Source organism: Nestor notabilis, unplaced genomic scaffold, assembly GCF_000696875.1.
Source record: "Nestor notabilis isolate BGI_N333 unplaced genomic scaffold, ASM69687v1 scaffold9038, whole genome shotgun sequence".
Taxonomy (NCBI): Eukaryota; Metazoa; Chordata; class Aves; order Psittaciformes; family Psittacidae; genus Nestor; species Nestor notabilis.
The window spans coordinates 39,768-48,562 of NW_009938684.1; positions in this window are offsets into that span (position 1 = coordinate 39,768).

Consider the following 8,795-nt stretch of genomic DNA (forward strand, 5'->3'; position numbering starts at 1 on the left):
CCATACAAAACAGGAAAAATTCTTCCTCCCTTTACGCCAATGACATCTGCAACACAGAAGTTATTTCCAGCAGAAACTGTCTTTACTTATTAGCTGATCCTTCTTCTGTAATTCTAGAGCTTGAACTCAGTTGATTTTATAAACAGCTTTAAAAGATTTTTTTTAATTACTACCCTTAAAGTCTCTTCTTACAAAAGCTTCCCAAGAAGCATGATTATAAAACCACCACAATTTCTCACCCACAACACTGACCACTGTTTAGAGCACACTCTTCCTTCATAAGCACTGAAATTAGAAAGCTATGTTTGCAAATGCAGGAGAGAGGATTTTTATTAGCTGCCAGGTTTTCAAACAAAAATGAACCCATTTGTAACAACGCAAATAGCTGTTGCCACCTTCTACAGTCCATGTGGCCTTCGCTCTGGCCAGTATCATGCTGGTTGTTAAAACTGATTTTTTAGAAATCCTTACAGCTTTCACAGGCACCCTGCCCACAAGAAAAGCTGAGAGCTATCACATATTTATAGCCCTCAAGATCCTTGGAAAGCACAAGAATCACTCAGTTTTTACAGTTCTACGTAAACAATTACACAAATTGCTATGCTTGCTGCAATTATCTCCATAGAGTTAAAACCAACATTTAACATTTACTAGCTCTTTAATACTTCAAATTTACTGTCTTTTTTGCATTTATTTGCCTGTACTCTATTCTGTCCTAAGGTATGTTTATGCAAAACAAGTAAGTGTTAAAAGCAACAAAGCCAACTTCCGTGCTGTACAGACAAAGTGTGCTGGTAGCTCTCTGGATAGCTGACATGCCTTGCTGTGTTGGAGAAGTTCCATGCACATTTGAAGTGTTTGCAGTAATACCGAGTATAGCAGGCAAGAAAATAAAGTGTGCCCCCTCTTTGAAAGACACACAAAAGGGGCATCTTCAACAAACCTACCTGACTAATCAAAACGGCACCTGCTATTTTAAGCACTAAAACATTATTTTCTATGATTTCCAATCGTTGCATGTTTCACACATAATTACTGAAGCAACCCAGCCTCAAGCAGCTCCCACTTTTCCACTTCCCTTTCTAACGAAACATATATTGCAAATTCTCACACCTCTTTCCAGTCAACTGTTTTTCCTCTAAGAGCCTTTGTTTCACACCTTACATTAAAACAAAACAAAACCAGACAGAACTTCAGAATATACATACTTCATGCAACTCCACTACCTCATGACAATCATGTGAATCAAGGCAATAACACAATGACTCTTTCGGGACTGTTTCTTGTGCATTCTGTGACAGCAAAATCTCATTATTATAAAGCAGTGATCTTTATTTCCCACCTGACAAAGAACAGCCAATCTCAACTTCTGAAACTGACGTATCTGCACTTGCATTGCTTCATTTGGATTTATAAAACAAAAGACCAAGGGAAAGTCTAAGAATCAGAGTGACGCTTTTACTACTTCTTCCTCTCTTCCAAACAGCAGGAAGAGAGGAAGAGCAGAAAGGAGACTACGAAACACGTACAAATAACTTCATACAGCTAAGTGATCTCAGTCAAACTACAGTTTGACCCAAAACCACAGGTTCTCCTTAGGCAAAATGCTTTCCAGAAAAGATGAATTCCCGTTTGTATCTGTTAATGCATTCTAACAGCAATGCAACTGCACTGACTGGCAACAGAGCAACTTCCAAGAGTGAGGATTACCAGTATGACTTCATACCTCTTTAAACACTACTAAATCACTTTCTCAAAACAGGAAGTTGAAAACCATTGAGGAAGCTGACAGCTTACAGTTACCACCCCCACTACAAATGGTATCACACCAGAAACCTCCACTCCAATTTCTCCACAAGGGAGTAAAGAGTCTACAGTTCAATGACACAATGTCAAACGAAAGAAAACAGTATATAAAAAGAAGCCCAGGAGCTTCGATCTGTTTTGAAACAGCTTTAAGAAGCCCAGACACCATGATTCTGCACACAGAGTAATATTCCCTTCCTTCAGCTGTCACTAGTCAACTATGCCAATTCGAGGTTTAAAGCAGCCAGGGGCTCTCCTGAGTAGTTCCAGGAAGACACAGCACAAAAAGGGCAGAGCTCTTGCAGAAGGATTACTGTCACTACAGGCTCATATGATAACATCAGCCAAACAGGGCAAGCTGTAGCATGTTGCACCAGTACACAGCTGAGTTTGAAAAAGCTCTGAAGAAAGAAGACACAACACTGAGGTAGGAATGGAATATCCTAGGGATTACCTCACTTGAGGAGCACCTCCCAGTGCATTAAAATACAAGAGGCTAGCTGCCACAGGCATGAAACCAGATGGCAAGATTCTAATCGGGAAGAAAAGAAGAGTCTTTTTGTATCAAAATCCTTCTGTTGCTCACTGCAAGAGTAACTGAAAAACATGCAGACAAGTATGAAGTCACAGATCTGAATTAGAAAGAAGATGGCAAGTGAAAGGAACTTGTATTAGAGCTTGTTTATTTTAGCTACACTAACACTAAGGAAAAAGTGGCAGCTACTACAGAGGCAACGAAACAAGAGAGTGGACAAAACATGTTGCAGGCAAAAGCAGGATCAAGAAAGCAACCTGAAGAGAAGATATGAAGAAAAAAAATAGAAATCTAAGGACAGATCTGTAACAAATTCCCCTGAAATAAAAGAGGGAAATTCCACAATGAAAAGCTACTTAAAACAGGAGACAATAATATTGGACAGCCTTGGATATAGACAGGATAGAACTCAACAGTGCAAATCTAAACTCTTTTAGATCAATCTCAAGACTTTCAAGAGATCCTATTTGAAGCAATTTAAATAAGTTAAAATTTAAGACTGATTTTTGAATAAACAGCTACAGGTGAAGACCTGAAGAGAACCTCTGGCTGTAAAGAAAAAGATCCAAACTCTAAGTGACATCGTGACATGCATCTGGCCCACAGATTTCCTCTTTCCACCTCCCCCACTTCTGCAAAGTTCCTATCCTGCAGTTGTAACTGACCAATTTGGTCAGCCTGTAATTACCAATTTGTAGGTGTACTTAACTGAACGCTTCTAAACCTGAGAAACACCAGTTACAGCAAACTTCAGGTGCCTCAAAAATAATAAGGATATAAATACTAAGGACATGAAGCTGCTGGAGCAAGTCCAGAGGAGGGCCACGAGGATGATAAGAGGGCTGGAGCACCTCCCGTATGAAGATAGGCTGAGAAAGTTGGGGCTGTTCAGCCTGGAAAAGAGAAGGCTGCGCGGAGACCTCATAGCAGCCTTCCAGTATCTGAAGGGGGCCTACAAGGATGCTGGGGAGGGACTCTTCGTTAGGGACTCTAGTGGTAGGACAAGGGGTAATGGCTTCAAACTTAAACAGGGGAAGTTTAGATTAGATATAAGGAAGAAGTTCTTCACAGTGAGGGTGGTGAGGCACTGGAATAGGTTGCCCAAGGAAGCTGCGAATGCTCCATCCCTGGCAGTGTTCAAGGCCAGGTTGGACAGAGCCTTGGGCGACACAGTTTAGTGTATGGTGTCCCTGCTCATGGCAGGGGGGTTGGAACTCGATGATCTTAAGGTCCTTTCCAACCCAAACCATTCTATGATTCTATGACTATCTCATTAAACCTTCATATTAAAGCAGCGTGCCTCAACTACATGATGTGACTTTCCAGCAGAATTGAGAGTATTCAGAGAGGTTGCAAAGTGCAATTGGGAACACAATTACCTTTCTGTCACTAACAATTAAAGATACTTAGCTGTGCCCTGACTAGTTACTGGAAATTATAGCCATTATTCATTTCCTTGTCTCAAAAGAACATGTCTGAAAGGGACATCATAAAATAGGAAACAGGGCCTTCAAAAGCTTGGAAGACTCCTCTACACTACCATGCAGCTTCCCTTGAACTGTCATACAAAATCTGTACAAGTCTCCAGTGTTTGAGAAACTTTTCAGAAGGAATTTGTGAAAGCATATATGCTCTAACATGGTATTGTTAGAGAAAAGCTGAGAAGTTCTGTGTCCTATTAAAAGTGTTCCAAAATAAAATTCTGCTTAATGACTAGGCTTGAGAGCTCTACCAACACCTTCAAGAAGTAGAACTGTGAATCATGCCTAAACAAGACATGATTGTGAAATAAATTTCAGGAATACCATTAAGACAATAAACAAAACTGGTATCAAGCATTCATGACATACAAATATCAAGTATGTTTAGAAATCAAGAATATCACACAAGAAGGTAGAAACAGAAGAAAATTCTCCTCAGGATTCTTCCTTCAGTCCTCAAACACCTGTTTCACAACAAACATGGACATCTCAAAAGCATTAGTCAAATGGAATATTACTTGATGTTACCAGTTGTTTCACTTGATAACCAGGTAAATTCTGCAATCTTTAGTTCTCCCACATGCTTGTTTTCACATTATCTTCCTAGTCTGAGAAGACATTATCCAAATTTAGTTTAAAATCAACTTTAAATCAGACTGACATTTAATCTGCCACAAAATGAAAAGCATCAATTTCTCTTTTACTTAGGTCACAGGGCAGGAATTGATCAGAACCTGCCCAGTTTCCAAGAAGCCTACCACACTAATACAATGAAATTTTAGCAGTTGAAAAAGAAATGCTGCAATGTAATTTCAGCAATGGGATTTCATTCAGGTGCAGTTCTATCCTAAAACATTCATCCTATATTTTACTAGTTCACTACAGCAAACTTTAAGGTTCCAAACTAATGTTAGCATTCAAGGGACATCAGGTAATACATATGAAAGACAATCCATTACAGATGACAATCATGCTTTTATCCTGTACCTCAAAACAGCCACTTGGCCAACGAACTAGAATGGATGGCTGGAATGGAAATGTAAACTATTAAACATAAGCACCAATTTAAGAGAAGTAGCTGCTGAATGAGAGTGTGTGTAATAGTAAAAGTACGTGCCTTCCATTTTAACTAAACAGGATACACAACCAATCTGAGGTCTTCAAAACCACTGAAAATATTACTTTGAACTATTAATATAAATAACCCACCAACAATTTCACTTCAAACACACAGTAACTGCCTCTGTTTGTAAATGAAGTCAGTCAGCTGAAAGCTATTTCAGCCCTACCAAGGAGACTTTAGATTGCACTGACATGAAAACACTGAAAGTGCTAGGCTAGGTTTTATAGAACTGTCATTTAAAGTTCTGTCATGTTCTGAAGTTTGCTGAGCAATTAGACATACAAAATAGATACACAGCAAGACCTGTCCTCTCTTATGCACACACTGCATACAAATTTTAAAGAAAAAAGCACTGTATGCTTTGCTCACATTTAAAGGAAAGCTTCCCAGAGAGCATACATGACAGCGTGACAAGTTACAGTGGATTCACAGCACATTACTGATCTACAGTAATTGCCCACGTGTGCACATTTATCCTGCAATAACTTAAGACAGCTCACTTTCAAGAAGCATAGCAAGCCACCTTGCACACTATTACTAAGTTGTCTCAGATGTGTTGTACATCCACACCCTACCTTACCCAGCAAGTCAGGCAGGGAGTTGTATACCACATCCCACCTCTCAAGATTTCTCCACTCTAGTCCCCCTTCCTGCCCTTTTGTCTTTTTAATTAACTAATAAAGACACGTTGAGATTCAAATTTTAAAAACTTTAGATTTGATCCAACCTGGTACAAACAGCTAAATTGGAACACCCACAGAACAGATTACCAAAGTCACTGTGACTTCTTGACAAAGTAATTGGCAGGCCTAAAGCAAAGTCTCCAAGGGACTAAGTACAGTTCAGTACTGTGTACATGTGCATATTGTGCCCATTTGCAACCTTCAGTACCCTACTAGGAAGAAAGTTTCAACACATTAAATGAGATTCAAGAACATATGGCCAAGAATATCCATCTAAATTAACTAACATTTTTATTAATTTGCCATATGATTTGAAGATTGTCTCATGTGCAGAACTATTTAAAACTTAAACCGTAACTGGACTGAAATAACCACAGTGGAAAAAAAAACAATCTAACAACCCCCTCCCCCCCCAATCAAGCAAGCTAAAATATAAATGGTGCCAAAGTTCACTAATACTGTAATGCCATTTTAATACTGCTACTAAAGCGGCAGTATCAAAGTTCTTTTCACTTGTTGTTAATTTTGGCTAGTTCTACTTTCCCCTTTCATTTTTCGCTTTAGAATTCTGTCTTGTGTAGACTTCCCTAAAAGCATTTAAAGAATCACAAGCTAAAAATGAGATGATCAACTCCAAAAGCACCAACACATCACATTCCAGTATAGATTTCAGTCAAGAGTATCAAATGTTCCATCTTAAACTCACAGCCAAACTTCACAGGCGCTAATTTCCTGTGAGCATTAAATGTAAAACAATGCAATTTTATCTGTGTCATTACAAGGCTGCAGACAATTTCATAATTGAGTATATGAACACATGGACTGAAAAAATGCCTCCATTACAGAAAGCAGAGATAACAACAGAGGTAATCAGCACCCTTCATCATCTATTTTCTTCCACAGCAACATCCTTCTGAAATCAGAAGACAAACCTAAACTTCTCTATCTATGTAGACAAACAAAACAGGCACGATTAATGAATTTTTATGCACAAGCCACGATTTACATTTAGTTTGTTTCCATGTGAGGTTTCCTCAGCTGGTAAGTGATGTTTGATTTCTACAGTGGTATAAGAGAAATCCACTTAGTCATATGACCCTTCCCATTTTCACAGGCTTGTTTCTTTTTGATTGCTTCACTAGCCCTCTGAAAATTTCCACCTTCATTTAGAGCAATAATCTCCATTCATCAAATGCACAAAGTCATCCAACCTTCATAAGAAAAAAAAAATAAAAAGAAAAAAGTATTTAGTGCCTTAACAGTAGAATCAAATGGTGTTCAAAAATTCCAGGAGTTTGATTTCCATTTTTATAAAGCAATTTGGAAAAACAAATCAATCACCAGCCAATCTAGCCAAACCGCATTTATCATTAAGTGCATAGTAAACAATAGCATGAAAAGACGGTTCTTTTAATTACATAGCCACACTTCTTCATATGTACAACAGTAAGTAAATTTTGACAAGTGCTCTTTTCTAGGGGTCTTCTCTGTCTTAGTCATTGTCCCATGTCTGAGACTGAAAATTAGTTTTCTAGTCACTAAAATATTAGGAAAGGAATGAAGGCATGTAATTGTAATAGACCGCATTTAAGTTTTGTTGTCTTTTGACAACTAGACCTTGCATAGAAACATGACTGAAGCCGCAGTAACAGGAAGCGTAAGTAACGTGACAAACACCTGACACCAGCAAAAGCTCAGCAAACTATACCGCCTGCCCATGTGTGTCCAGAACTGCATACACAAAACCATACAGCATTTATACCATTGCTGTCAACATGTGCTCTGTTGTGACATTAACTTTCACTGAAGAGATGCATTATGTCACCCATGACTTAAGGTTAATATATAAAATAACATTTCTTGTCACTAGAATTCATACTATTCACAAATGTGTCCATCCCACTCCAAACCGGCTGTGCAGATTCTATTTCCCTCAAGTGCTACAGGCCAGCCGATTACATGGCATGAGCTGAGAAGCAAAAGTAGCTGCCTTGCAGACTCACCACCTGGAAGATGATGCCTTCTGTTAATTTAGTAAACTCCTGTTGGATGAGAATCAACTTATGCTCTCATACTTCTCCAGTGGATCAGGCTGGATGTCAGGCAAATGAATTCTCCAAGGAAGCACAAAACCAGTCTCCTCCCTAAGCAACTACAACATTGCTCATGCATGGAATCATTCCAGCATTTTTAAAGGTGTTTCCAACTCCAAAAGGCATTTTTGTTTGTTTGTTTTTTAAACTTGACTGTGTTCACTCACAAAGACTTTTGCAGATGAACCTACAACCAGTTCTGACCCAAGTCAGACCGCTTTTGTTACGCTTTTCCTGCCCCAGCACACTCCCCTTGTGTTTCTGTGCTGACACTGTGCTCCTCCCCACCATTTCTCTAACACTGCTCCTCAACTGGTGTCACAGGAAACTTTAAAAAGACAGCTGGAGAACAGCATGGTGTTTAAAGAGAGCAAACCTTGATTCTCAGTAGAAGCTCATCCAAGTGGAATAAAGAGAAGGTGGCCAGCCACCTGCAGGTGCTTCTGCTGGAGCAGCAGGGTAGGCAGTCCAATTAGAAGAAAGAAGCCACCTAAGGTAAACCGTGGTCCTACATCCTTAACAATAAATGGAAACACCTAGGGACAACGCATTTATGAGACGAAAGAGGATGTTACATTTGCTGCCTTCACAGCTGAAAGAAATCAAGAGTCAAAACACTCTTGCTGCACATCTGAAGAAGTACAATGGGCTAATCCTGCACTACCCCGGCTATTTTCCACAAGTTTCTCAATGTCTCCACACCTTCTGAACTTGTGAAAACACTGGTAACTGATTTTGCGCCAGAACCGGAGCCTGCTCCGGCCTCCAAGTGAGCCAATGTAGTACTCTCGCTGCGGCCGAACAAAAGCACAGAGATGCAGGCCGCCAGAGAGGTGCGATGTGGTGTGCGGAAATCAAAATACCCTTCGCCTGAAGGCTTCGGTACCTTTTGGAGAGCTAATCCCTCCATCCAGCCCCAGAGGGCGAGGCTGCCTCCCTACACAAAGCCCCGAGACCACCTCCGACACCAGGCACACGCCTGAAAACGGCCCCTTCCTCCCGGCGGCGGCGGGGTAAGGGGAGGACGGTACCCCCCAGCCTCCTGACGACGGTGGACGGCGGAGAGGGACTCCC